Source organism: Eulemur rufifrons, chromosome 23, assembly GCF_041146395.1.
Source record: "Eulemur rufifrons isolate Redbay chromosome 23, OSU_ERuf_1, whole genome shotgun sequence".
NCBI classification, from domain to species: Eukaryota; Metazoa; Chordata; class Mammalia; order Primates; family Lemuridae; genus Eulemur; species Eulemur rufifrons.
The window spans coordinates 26228611-26242972 of record NC_091005.1 but is presented as its reverse complement, the minus strand read 5'-3'; the positions used below and the strand labels follow the sequence as shown (position 1 = coordinate 26242972).

At 41.0% G+C, this 14362-nt stretch overlaps 1 protein-coding gene across 3 annotated transcripts in view; it reads left to right on the top strand.

Moving 5' to 3' along the window:
• LOC138373898 (chromodomain-helicase-DNA-binding protein 9) overlaps window positions 1-14362 on the top strand; it is a 231781-nt gene that overhangs the window by 46002 nt on the left and 171417 nt on the right. The window contains exon 1 of one of the 3 annotated variants that reach the window (XM_069456531.1): window positions 5753-5785. The exons of the other annotated variants lie outside the window; for them this stretch is intronic. The gene's annotated coding sequence lies outside the window, so the exon portion shown is untranslated. Of the gene's footprint in view, window positions 1-5752; window positions 5786-14362 lie in introns of those variants that run through there. 3 annotated transcript variants of the gene reach the window in all.

The following is a 14362-nucleotide window of genomic DNA, read 5'->3' as shown; positions in this document are numbered from 1 at the left end:
GCCACTACAACAACCTTCAGATTAAAAAAATCATTTATTATTCAACTAATTTTATGAATATAATTAAAATATATTCTTTTGTCTCAATACATATTCATATAGATTTAAGGTATACAATATAACAAAGTTGGAAGTTGCTGGCTGCAAATCACATTTTTTAATAGCTTTATTGAGATGGTATTTACTTACCACAAAATTCACACTTCAGTGGTTTCTAGTATATTCAGAGTTGTACAAGCATTACCACAATCTAATTTTAAAACAATTTCTTCACCCCAAAAAGAAGCCCTGTACCTATCAGCAATCACTCTCCATTCTTCATCTGCTTTCCCCCAATCCAGCCCTGGGCATCCACTAATTTACTTTCTGTCTCTATAGATTTGTGTATTCCAGACATTTCATATAAATGGAATTATACAGTCAAGCCTTTGAATTTGGCTTTTATCACTTAGCATTATGTTTTCAAAGTTCCTCCATGTGTAGCATGTATCAGTGCTGAATTTTTTATGGGTGAATAATATTCCATTGTGTGGATATGCCACTTTTGTTTATCCATTCATTAGTCGATAGACATTTGGGTTGTTTCCACTTTGGGGCTATTATGAATAATGCTGCTATGAATTTGTGTGCAAGTTTTTGTGTGGACATATGTTTTCATTTGTCTTGAGTTTCTGTGTCATATGGTAACTATGTTTAACTTTTGAAGAACTGCTTTCCAAAAGGACTGCATCATTTTACATTTCCACCAGCAATGTACAAGTGTTCTAATTTCTCCATATCTTTAGCAACATTTGTTTTTGTCTGTCTTTTTTATGATAGCCATCCTAATGGGTGTGAAATAGTATCACCTTGTGGTTTTGAATTTCCACTTCTCTAGCAACTAATGTGTGGAGCACCTTTTCATGTACATATTGGTTATTTGTATATTTTCTTTGGAGAAATGTCTGTTCAAATACTTTGGCCACTTTTTAATTGGATTATCTATCTTTTTATTGTTGAGTTGTAAGAGCTCTATATATTCTGCATACTAAACCCTTACAGATATAGACAATCCCTGACTCAACATGGTTCAAATTACGATTTTTGACTTAAGTGCAAAAGTGGTGTCAAAGTGATACCCATTCAGTAGAAACTACTTTGAATCTTGATCTTTTCCCAGGTTAGTAATATGTGGTGGATACTCTCTTGTAATGCCTCAGCTCCCAGTTAGCCATGTGATCATGAGGGTAAACAATCCATACTCCATGTTGTGCTGTGTTGCCAGATAATTTTCCCTAACTGTAGGCTAATGTAAGTGTTCTGAAAACATTTAAGGTAGGCTAGGCTAAACTATGATGTTTGGTAGGTTTGGTGTATTAAATGCATTTCCAGCTTAATGGTATTTTCAACTCATAGTAGGTTTATTGGGATGTAACTTCATCATAAGTCAAGGAGCACCTATATATGATTTGCAAATATTTTCTCTTTCTGTGTTTTGTCTTTGTTTTCACTTTCTTAATGGTGTCCTTTGGAGCACAAAGTTTTTCTATTTTGATGAAATTCAGTTTATCAATTTTTTCTTTTCATTTCTTTTAAAGTTTTAAAATTTTTCTTTTGTCACTTATGCTTTTGGTGTCATATATAAGAAACCATTGCCTAATCTAAGAACCTGAAGATTTACTCCTATGTTTTCTTCTTAGAGTTCTGTAGTTTTTACCACTTATATGTAGTAGTATGATCCCATTTGATTTATTGTTTTGGGTAGTGTGAGCGAGGGGTCCAACTTCATTTTCCAGTATGTGTATATCTAGTTGTCCCAGCGCCATTTATGTGTTTAAAAGACTATTTTTTTCCCAATTTAAATGTCTTGGCACCCTTGTCAAAAATCAGTTGACCATAAATGTAAGGGTTTATTTCTGCACTCTACTTTATTCCCTTGATTCATATGTCTATCCTTATGCCAGTACCACCGTGTCTTGATTACTGTACCTTTGTAGCATGTTTTGAATTCAGAATGTGTGAGTCCTCCAACTTTCTTTTTTTTCAAGGTTGTTTTGACTATTCTGTGGTTATCACTTTTGCAGGTTTCACTGAGGTAGGATCTATTCCTTAGTTTTGCGGTTTCAGGATCTTGATTATATCAGTTTTACCTCAAAGTGAACAGGTACTAAAGGATTGGTTCATATTCCTCAAACTTGCAGGAGAACTCCGTAAATTTTCATAGTGGGATATTCTTTTGGTAACCTGACCAAACATTCCTATGCAGGGAATTCTCCCTTCCTAGGTGCTAAAATAAATATGCTTGATAAACATGGACTTGGAAACTCAGGTGGAGGGGAGGGTTATAGCATAAGGGTTGAGTTACAGCCTCTAGGGCCAGACAGTTCTAAGTTTATTCAATGATTGTGTAACCAGGGCAAGATGTTGGACCTTCTTCAGCTGCAAAATGGAAAAAAATAATCCCTTCCTCATACAGTGGTTGTGAAGATAAGATGAAATAATGTTACAGCAAGTGTTACAGCGAGTGGTCGCGAGGACAAACTGAGCGGCACACAGAGAGTCGGAGAATCAAGGTTTATTCGACGGCGGGCTCAGAGGGGTCTCGCCACCAAATTCTGAGCCCTGTCTACCCAATTTTTCCCAGTTTCATTAAGTTGGGGTGAGCCAAGGGGCAAGGTCTCAGGTGACTAATGCCCGCCAGGTAATAGGTTAGTTGATGTGGCAGGGAATAGGTTAGTATTATGTTGATGCACCAGGTAATAGGGTAGTTGATGCACCAGGTAATAGGTTTAGTGTTATGCTGATGCGCCAGGTAATAGATTTAGTGTTACGCTGATGTGCCAGGTAATAGATCAGTTGATGGGCCAGGTGTTAGGTTAGTATTATGCTGATGCGGGTCTTCCTTGACTGGTGGGGGTCTCAGGTGGCTGCTGTGCTAAGTAATAGATGGGAGTTTTCCTTATCAATAAGAAATCTAAACCCTTAAAACACAGTGCCTGGGACTAGTTAAATTTCAGTAAATGACACCTATTTTAGAATGTTTCATTCAAGATATGGAGAACTACTCCATCATAGCACAGGCTTTCTGGTGACCCAATTATTGTGTCCACTGATACAGGGCCTTTTTGATTTGGAAGACATTGAGTAGGAATGGAGCCATTCTTACTCTAGAGTGGCATGGGAGGGACCTGGAGAGCCTGGCCTCCACTTGGCTTTGGACAGACCATGCCTAATGGGAATGGTAGGCCAGTGTTGTTAGATTTTGATGTTGTTCACGTTGATTCTTGCTAATGTCAGTTGCAGAGGGTGATATTTACTAATCTGGCCTGGAAATTCTGAGATTCAGAGCTATCCTCTACAATAATTTTTCCAGAGTCTACATATCCAGAAACCTGTTACTGATGATACCTCCAAAATCTGAGAAATAAGTGAAAACCGGTCACTGAGCAGTTAAAATAGATACCACAAGAACTCACGTATTTAACCCACAGGAGAACCCTACAGAAAATCTTTACTCAAACCTTGAGAGTCTAAACTAATAAAAGTTTATCTTTATTTAAGTTCATAGTAGCATAGAAGTCTCAGAAAAGTAGTAAAGAAGGTGGTTAGGTAAAAGAATTGAGAAGTGTCAACCCAGTAGTGAGGAAGGAGACATATACAAAAAACAACATAAGTTAAAAAACAAACAACCCCCCCCCCCAAAACCCTGCGCTCTAGAGGTCATTTATTACAGAGACAAATGCTACATACTTTTGAGGGCATTCATTGATCATAATGGAATACAATAATGTTGATAATTATAGTGCTATAATTATCATACAATCATATAATATACATACAATCATCAGTTGTATGTAATTTTCAGAGAGCCGTGTTCAAGAAAACATGAAAGTGTTCCATCAGATGATGTGGAGGAAAGTTCTTCAAAGTACCTGAAGTTTTTTATTTATATGGGATGTCTTATTCTGCTGTGATGCCAGATAAATGAGATGTTACCGGCCTTAAATTGGTCTCAACACGTTGAATTTTCAAACTAAAGCAGTATTCAAATAAGAAGCAGTGTAGGTGGCTCAGAGATGAACTGTTTCCGTGCATTCTTATTCTAATATGTGGTTGTTATTAAGTATCCTTGAGGGAATCAAAGCTGTAATTGTAACCTTTCTTTCAGCTGGGTTTCCTCCCAGCTGTCAGTATCTCAGCTAAATAGAGTTGTGTTGATCTGCTCTGGAGCGCCTTCACGGGGAATATAAAGAATGAAATTACTTGGTAACTACCACTACGTATACCGTAGCCGTTCCATTCTGGTCAGGCATAAACAAGCGCAGTGACACTCTTTGGTGAAGGCTGAAATTCAAGAGATTTCTGTCAACCCTAAGGTGAATGTTAAATATAACCCACACTGGATTTGAAACGGTAAACAGTTTTGCACAAACCATAAAGTAGGCTGACTGAAGTTCAAACATTTAATTATTTTGTCTATCTCGCCTTTTAATATGGATTTTAAATTTTTTATTAGGTATAAAGCCAGCTAAGGGCCTGAAAGTAGAGACCCATAGAATTTGAGAGCTGGAAGCCTTTTAGAAAACTTGTCCAGCCTCTTCATTTTACAGAAGACAAAACCGAGGCCCTGGGACACGTTTTGATTTAATGTAGGTCACTTAGTTAATTAGTGACAGAGGGGGAACCCAGGTGTCCTAACGCCTTCATAGGCCATTGGTTTTCCAATACGTCCCCTACTCCTAAAGCAGTGTCATCCTCCTCCACCATTTATTTTATTTTATTTTTTTTAATTGTTGCGTTTGTTCTTTCTTTCCCTCCCTAACTGTGCAATTTAGAACGTGAGCCTGAATCTCGGGAAGACTAGGTTTCCGCCCAGCCAAGGTGCGCTCTCGCTCCAGAGCAGGACTTGGGGACTGGGTCTGTGCTCAGCCTGGCGCCTTTTCCTCCGCAGGTGCTTAGCACCTGGCCTGAATCGCTGCATCATCGCGGCACTCAGTGCTCCCGATTTGACAGCACAGGCGTGTGTCACCAGGGTCTCAGCGAAAGGAAAACGTGGCTCTAAACCCATGGCCCTTTGAAAAGGAAGTCTCGAAACCTTCATCGTTCCCCGGAGGACCCGGGCTGACCGAGGGATGCCCCGCGTGTGAGTGACCTCGGCGCCGACCCCGCCACCGGTCAGCTCGCGGTCGGACCGCGCCTGCCAGGGCCTGACGTGGCGGCGGGGACGCGGGGCGGGCGGCGCAAGGGGAGAGGCCGCCGCGAGGGCGCGGCCTGACGTGGCGGCCGCGGAGCAGCGGCGAGGGGAGCCCGGGCCACTGCACTGCTCCGCGCTCCGGCCAGAGGGCGCCCGGCCCCAGCCCTTCCCCGCCCCGAGGCCGCCCAGGGCTTCTGGAGTAACCGCGCCGGCGATTGGGTCGGCGGCCCGGCGGGGCCATGTTGGAGCAGGGCAGCGACCCTGCCTCCCACCGCCCTCCGCCGTAGGTCGGGCCGGGCAGCTGGGGCAGGGCAGCGGCGAGGGGGATTCCCCCCTCTCTTGTAGCCCGGCGCGGCCCCAGCGGCTGCGGGAGCTGCGGCGGTCACAGCCGCCCTTCCACGCCCGGGCCAATCAGCGGCGCGGGCACAAATATGCAAATGACGCGCCGGTGCTGCCGGAGTGCCGCTCGCAGGGGCTGGTGGGGTCGCGCAGGGGGAGTGAACTGGGCCAATCAGGCGGGTGCGTGGCGGCGCGGGGGAGGCGGTGCCCCTTCACTCCTCCCTCCACTCCCTCCCGGCCCCGCGCTGACAGGGGGGCCTGGCCGCACCGCCGGTAAGTGCCGCCGCCGCCCGCCGCTGCCACCCGCCGCCTCGGGCGTGGGGAGCAAGCCCGGGGGCACCACAGGGCAGCGGCCGCTGCTCAACTGGTGGGGAGGTGCGGGGGCGGGTTGTGTCAGCCGGGTGGTCGCCTGAGGCCGCCCCCGCCCGCCCAGCCGCGCGTGTCAGTCTCGGTCGAGGCGGGGGGCGGCGGGGGCGCCTCAGTCATGGCGAAGCGCGAGAGCCAGCGAGCGGCGGTGAGTACGTGCCGCCGCCGCCGCTGCCGCCGCTCGACCGGGGGGGGGCCGGGGCAGGCGGGGCCGCGCCGCCGCCGCCTGAGGTGAGGGGCTGGGGCCCGGGGACGGGCGGGCGCGCGGGGAGGCCGGGGAGGGGGCGCTGCCCGCACGTGCGGCCCAGCCTGCAGGCGGCCCGCCCCGCGCCTGTCATGGCTGCGGGCTGCTGCCCCCGCTTCCCAGACCGCAGACCCTGGGGTCGGGACCCGGCCGCCGCGCCTGTTGCGTCGGATGGAGGTGAGGGCAGGGTGGGCAGGGCGTGGGTGAGGCGGGCCCCCTTCCCCGCCCCGCGCGAGGTCGGAGCCTCCACCCCCCGCCCCCGCTCGGTTCCTTCCCGAGGGTCGGGCTTCCCTCCATCCTGCAGCCGCTTCCCCCGCCCGCCTGCTGTCTCGCCTCCGTGACTCATGACAGGGCGTCCCGCGCGAGCACTGGACGCCCCGGAGCACGGGACGCCCCCGGCGCGTTCCCAGGCCTTGCCTTTCGGGTTCTGACCGCAATGCCTTTCCTGTGATCCTTGCCAACCCCGAGGGCCTCTGCTCGTCTGCAGTGTAACCGGGACCCCGGCAGTCCCTGTCTGTGACCGGCTGCTGCCGCTCTCTTGGTGTCTGGGTGTGGGACGTGCTGGGTGGTTCCAGGGCTCTCTTCGCAGACATCCATCTCAAAGCCCAACACGACCCGGAAAGCCTGGGTGTCTTACTTGCCCGTGGCAGCCGCCAGCTTAGAGAGTGGTTTCTGTTTGTTCTTTTTTTGGTTTTGTTTTGCTGTTTTTTTGTTTTTTTTTTTTTTTAAAGAAAAATAAAACTTTTCAGAACAAAGTAGACAAGAATTTTTTTTTTTTTTAAGTTGTGATATTAACAGTGCTACACGGTTACTTTCCTCGAAGCTTGGGATTTGATGCTATTATGACTTTTATATATTTATGTGAAATATTCATACCTCAGAATTCCCCTGTATTAAATAAAGTTTATCTTCATTAATAAAACCACTATCACAATTTAGTTTCTCAATTTTGCATGCTACTTTTCACCTTTTCTTTTTCTCTAATTTAAAATTCTCCAGTTCTACTTACCCAACTAAAATCTTGAACAGAAAAGAGGGCGGCGTATCTTGTGGGATGTTACTCTCTGCCTAAACTCTGTCCCTAACTGTACAAGTGGGTTTTTTCAAAAATTTATTTATTAGAAGTAGGGTCCTGCTCTGTTGCCCAGGCTGGAGTGCAGTGACCAAAGCATAGCTCACTGTAACCTTGAGCTCCTGGGCTCAAGTGATCCTCCTGTGGCAGCCTCCTGAGTAGCTAAGACTGTGGGTGCATGCCACCATGCCTGGCTAATTTTTTAATATTTTGTAGAGACCAGGTCTCACTGTGTTGCCCAGGGTGGTCTGGAACTCCTGTCCTCAAGCATCTTCCTTCCACCTGGGCCTCCCAAAGTGCTGGGATTACAGGCATGAGCCACTGTGCCCAGCCCTGTATAGGTGGTTTTTAAAAAAAACCACTGAGTCTACAAGCAATCCAATCTATAGAAGGTGAACTTAAGGGAGGATGTTTTCGTTTTTGGCAATCAAAAGGATGATCAAAATGTTTATTCTTTTCTCTTGGATTTAGAGAACTTGAATTTTTGCTAACAGCAGGCAGCACAGAACCTGCTGATACGATATTTGATAAGTATTTGTTAAATGAAAGACATGTATTGCTCATAACACGTTAAACCTTTATTTGTGAAGACTTAATGTTTCTTATAGTGTACTACAAAGTATTGGCAGGTCTCAGTCCTTGGGGAATTTCCTGTAAACTCCAGAGCACATAATATAGGCATGAAATGTACTGGGAAAAACAGTAGTTGCCTCCCAGATTTGGTTAAAGGTAACTGTCATCCCTGAACAGTTTAAGGGAAGTGGATAAGGTGTTGCAGTTTAAAACAAAACAAAAAAAACATGTAATTGACCAAGAGGACACACCTTCCTAAGCGCATAGGAAATAGCATTAGAAAAAAAACATAGTGCTGGTATAACCAGTAAAACTCTCTTCTTGACTTGGACAGAGTGCGGGTTGGAGAGAATCAGGACTTTGTCATTTCACTGTGTAGATACAGTCAAGTTTCCTGACCTCTGTGAGCCATAGTTTTCTCCTGTATAAAATTATTTTACCTGCAATTTTACAGTATTAGGATTCTAAGTATCCCATGAGGTCTGTCCTCTGAAGTACAAAAACTATGTTTGGATTTTAAGTGTAAAAAGGCAGAAGTTTTGAAACAAATAGTGATAGAGTTGGCCTTACTTGAACAAATCATTTTTAAAAGAAAAACCTCAAGTGGGCAGTAATGAATGCAGATAAGTTATCAAAGCAATGTTGTCAATGGAAAAAGCACATGACAAGCTAAGATTAATGAAACTGTATAATTTTCAACTTGGAAGTATCTTCAGAAACCTTTTACTCCAAACTCCTCACTTACTGCAACCGAATGCCTTCTATGAGACATTTTGCTAGGCCTGTTTTACCTATGGAAACAAGGTAGAACTGAAGGAGGAGCTTAATATATTAATTTAAGAGGCGGAAACTGAAGTAGCATTATAGATTTAAAAGTAAAATCTATTGAATCCACTATCAATAGTATAAAAATTTTGGTATTTGTGAAAATTTTACATTTTCTAAAGGGTTAGATATGTTCATCATTGATGTAATAGAACAAAAAGCCAGCAACTGTAAATAACAGAAGAAAAACAAATTGCTAAAGAAGTGGGAGACTATAAAGGAAAAAAATATGACTGAAATAATCTGGGGAAATTTCATCAAGTAATCACGTAGTACAGTGAATAAAGAGTATGGATAGGAATGTGGAAACTTGAGGCAGTTAGTAAAAAACTACGCATGTTATAGTGTTTGGAAAACTTCAGAAGCCAAGATTGGAATCAGAAGAAATTTATGGACACTGATGAGATAGAATGATATTATTTTAACCTTTTAAATGCTTTGCAGTTAGTGTAGTCTTAACATGAGATATAGATTTCTTTTCTATTATTATTATATTTTTATTTTTTATTTTGAGAGGAGGTGTGACTGTGTTGCCTAGGCTGGTCTTGAACTCCTGGGCTCAAGGGATCACAGAGTAGCTGGGATTATGGGTACATGCCACCACACTCAGGATATAGATTTTTTAATATAAGATTTAGCTTTTTTATGCTTACTTTGTAAATATAAGTTGCCACATTCCTGTTTTTTAACCATCTTCTAGCACTTTGTGTCTCTGTTTACTTCCTTATTTGGGCTTTACTCCCTTACTTTCCACCTCTTGCAGTTTTACTAGTCTGTGAATACTCAGGTCAGATTCCACCTTATGAATAAAATCATGTCTTCTCGTTGTAGCCCTTAGAGATTTCTCCTTCTCATGAGATCTTAACATTATTGTTTGTTCATTTATTTGACATATCACATACAACTTGACATTCCCTCTATTGTATTGCCTTCAAGTTTTCAGGAACACTTTTTGCTCTCCTACCTTTTAGAAACAGTTGGAAAGCTGATCAAGTGACAGTGGGAGATACAGAGAAGGGGAAACCATTTTGAGCTGTAATTTATTCTCTGGACTTGAGGTCATTCACTTCCATTCATTCATTAAACAAATGCATTAAGTGCTCCCCTAATTTATTAATTATATATGTAATATTAATATATTAAGTACATAAGTGATGCCTGCCTTCATGGAACCTACAGTCAAATAGTGGAAACAGATAAAGAACAAGTAAGTAAATGTAAAATTACAACTTATGATGAATTCAGTGAAAGAAACGTACGGAGTGGTATGAGAGAAAAATGGGTAGAATTTTAAGATTGTGTGGTCAGAGAAGGCCTCTCTCAGGTGGAAACAAAGAATAAGAAGTAAGACAGGTAAAGAGGGAAAAGAGTTTCCTGAAAGAGAGAAAAATATATTTGAAGGCTATGAGACAAGAAAGAACTTAATATGTTGGAAGAAATGAAAGTAGTTCAGGGTGGCAGGAGCATAGTAAGGAGGAAAACCATGTAAGATGAAATGAAAGAGGTAGGCAGAGAGCAGATTGCAGGGCGTGTTAAAGACTTGTGGGGCTGGGCGAGGTGGCTTATGCCTGTAATCCTAGCACTATGGGAGGCTGAGGCAGGAGGATCGCTTGAGATCAGGAGTTCGAGACCAGCCTGAGCAAGAGCGAGACCCCATCTCTACCAAAAATGGAAAAAATTAGCCAGGCATGGTGGTATGTGCCTTGTAGTCCTAGCTGCTTGGGAGGCTGTGGCGGGAGGATCCCTTGAGCCCAGGAGTTTGAGACTGCAGTGAGCTGTGATCACACCACTGCACTCTAGCCCGGGCAATAGCTAGACTCTGTCTCTAAAAAGAAAAAAAAAAAAAAGACGACTTGTTGAGTTTTACTAAGGGCGTTGCAGTCATTGAAGATTTTGAAGCAGATAAGTAATATGCTTTAAATTTTTAAAATGCCACTTTGATTGAGAATGGATTGGAGAAAGGTAAGAGTGAAAGCAAAGTTACTGTAATACCAGGATTATCCAGGTAAGTCATGATAGCCAGAACTAGGATGGCAGCTGTAGAGATGAAATAAAGTAAAAGGAAATGTGTCTATTTTCTAGAGAGAGAGAGAAGATGGTGAGGTTGGGGAAAGGGGAGCAATTGACAGCTTCATGATGGATTGGATGTTATAAGAAAGGTGTCAAAAATGATTTCTTGGTTCCTGGCTTGAGGAACTAGATAGATAGTGTTGTGTGATTTACTGAGATGAAGAAGATGAGAGAAAGGAAAGGTTTGGCAAGAAATCGAGTTTTGAACACCATCCCTAGACAAGTGCTTCAGAAGGTAAGGGCCTGCCTTTATGTGAATGAAAGGTGCCTCTGTGAGGATAGGTTTGGAAGTGTGGCATCATAGTATGTGACAGTGTGTTATTTGAGAGGAGGAAGCAAGCTTTATGTTAGAAAAACAGTAGTTGAGATGGTCTTTTTAACAATGCTCTTCTTTTTTTGTTTTGTTTTTACTTTTTATTAAAAAAATTTTACTTTTAATTTTTATTTTATATTATTTATTGAGACAAGGCCTCACTCAGTTGTCCTGGCTGGAGTGCAGTGGCACAATCATAACTTACTGCAGCCTGGAACTCCCGGGCTCAAGTGATCCTTCTGCGTCATCTTCCCTAGTAGCTAGGACTAGAGGTGCCTCCTGCTGCACCAGCTAATTTTTAATTTTTTTTTGTGGAGACAGGATCTCACTGTGTTGCTCAGGCTGGTCTTGAACTCTTGGCCTCAAGTAATCCTCCTACCTCAACTTCCCAAAGTGCTGGGCTTACAGGTGTCAGCCACCACACCCGGGCCACACTTCACTTTTTGAAAGCTTATTTGTGAATATTACATAATACAGATTATATGAGATATGAAAGTTTGAGAGAAACTCAAATATAGTGTTATATGGGTATATATAGTAGTTGGGTGATGGTGCAGAATACAAAAGTTTTGTAGTCTTGCTAGTCTCGGAACAGTAGCATTGTTTTCAGTTATTAGCTTGTAGGCAGTCTGATATTAAATTTATAACTTTTAATGAGGCTTCTCATTTAATGGTGCTTATGATGTAAAAATTATAGCTTGGGTCATTACTATTTGCAAGCTATTGCTTAGCAAATAGCTGTCGATACTGATGTTTCTGTTATAATTTGGCATTATTAAGTGAAGTTAACCAAGCAAATATTTAATTTTTGGTTTTTTTACTATAAAACTTTTTTTAAACCAGTAATTTTAAACATAGTTATTGCTATAAAAGGGCATGGTTTGAAACTAGAATAAAGATTATCTTTCATATCCAATGGTCATTTCAGATTGCTTCACTTGACTAAGTAGCAGTAGTATAAAGTATATTAAATTTTATTCTATTGGAAATCAGTGACTATGATTCTGGAAGATAACTGCTAGTATCTTGCTAGTTGAGGAAAGAAAGAATAGGTTAATGGTTAGGTTTCATATATTTTGCATACAGTTTGTTTTATCTGGAAATTTTGTGCCATATGACAGATCAAGTAAGTTAAAAATTATTTTTTTTCCCCCAGTTACGTTTCTGTCTTTGCAATGTTTATCTTTAAAAAGGCAATTGAGTATTCATTAAAGTTTTTTTCTTTCATTTAAGGAACTGAACACCTGTACCTAAAACAAATCTAGGAATTTAAAATTATAGATTTGGTGTACTTATTTAGTCTGTTTTATAGTTGAAGCAACTGAGGTACAGAGAATCTGAGTTGCCTGGAAGTTTTAGTATTAGGGAGATTCTATAACTATTTCAGAGGTTCCATACTTTAGTGAATTCATTGCATATCCAAATATAAGAATATATTTATTCTGGTTTGGTGAATGTTTGTTGAAATTAGCGGTATATAGAATTTACTGAAGTCCTTTCAAAGTTCACTCAATATTTGCTTGCCAGTTTTTCTTTTTTCAGTGACATATACTCTAAATGTTGATTTATAAATATTTATTTACTTATGCTTCATCTTTTTCAGTTAAGTTTTTTTTTTTTTTAAACTTTTTTTTTTCTTTGGAAACAAAGTCTCACTCCTTTGTCCAGGCTGGAGTGCAGTGGCATCATCATAGCTCCCTGCAACCTCAACTCCTAGGCTTAAACAATCCTCCTGCCTCAGCTTCCCAAGTAGCTGGGACTGTAGGCACGTGCCACCACACCCAGCTAATTTTTCTATTTTTCGTAGAGACAGGGGTCTCAGACTCCTGGCCTCAAGTGATCCTCACACCTTGGCCTACCAAAGTGCTAGGATTTTTAAAAACTTTCTAAAGGTATGGAAAAAAGTATGTAAATCTTATCTATAAGTCTATGATCTATTACAAAATAAACATCTCTGTTCATCTATCACTGAAGTAAAAAAATAGAACATTATTATTATTGGCACCCCAAAATCTTCCCTCATGCTCTTTTCTAATTATTATTCTCTTTCTACCTTCCCAGATAGAAACCATTATCCTGACTTCTAAAACCATAGATAAGTTTTACCTGTTTTTGAACTTTATTAAATAGAATCATATAGTATGTATTCTTTTAAGTAACATTATTTTTGTGAGACTAATCTGTGATTTTCTGTGCCAGAGTAGTTCATTCATTGTCATTGGTGTTTATTCTGATGTATGATGGACATGTTTTTAGTTTTGGACTATTATGAATAATACTGATAAGAACATTCATATATGTGTCTTTGATACACATGTGTACACATTTCTGTTGAATGTGTACTTAGCAGTAGAAAAACTGGTCCTAGGTATGCATATGTTCAACTTTAGCAATAATGCCTTATGGTTTTCTAATCTGTTGCTCCAATTTGTACTCCTTTTAGCAGCGTATGAAAGTGCCATTTACTCCACTCAGTTATGTGGTTTAATTAAAATACTGCTATATTTGAAACATCTTATGTTCTTTTTTTAATCTTGATAGATGAATATTTGATGATGATAGCTATTTCTACCTAAATTAGATATATTACAAAGGAATATGAAATAACAAATATAAAGATTTTGTTCAAAAAGAATACCCGTTGGATTACAACACATTCTGACAGAATACAATTTTATGTTCTTGAAGTGAAATTGTAAGAGGCACTATCCTTTCTTGATCCTTAAAAAAGTTTAGTTTTTAAAATAGAATGAACAATGTATCATTTTAAGCGATATGGTTTGTGAAGAATGAAAAAATACATACCCAAAGTTTAATCAAAAAAATCTAGGGACTACATATAATTACGTAAAAAGGGACCCAAGCTATTGCTTTCTTAGTATACCTTAGATCAGAGACTTTAAGAAGGGCACTAAGATGCAATATGGTCTTAAAGTATTGGGAAATTGGGTTTTATATTTTTATATCATTAGTAAAAAAAATTTAAAGAAATAATTTGTAGTATTCCAAAGAAATGGATTTGAATTTTTGAAAGATTTGAATGTGAAATCACATTTTGGTGGATATGTCGAAGAAAATATGTCAAGACTTGTTTGAATTTAAATGCTGAGTAAGTGGATTTGGTAGACATGAAATCACTATGTAGAAACTTATATCTACTATTAAACTACTTTAAATCAATTAGAAAAGCAAGGAAAACCATAGGAAAGAAAATCCAGGTAGTGTGGTGTCATAGAAGCTAAGCGAATTTCTAGTACATGAAGGGGTTAATTGAACTGAGTTCAGAAAACATTTAAACAGCTTTTATTATGGGCCAAGCAGAGTGGTAGCTGGCACCTGAGATGAATAAGTCATAGTCCTTTTAATTAATTAATTAATTTTGTTTGT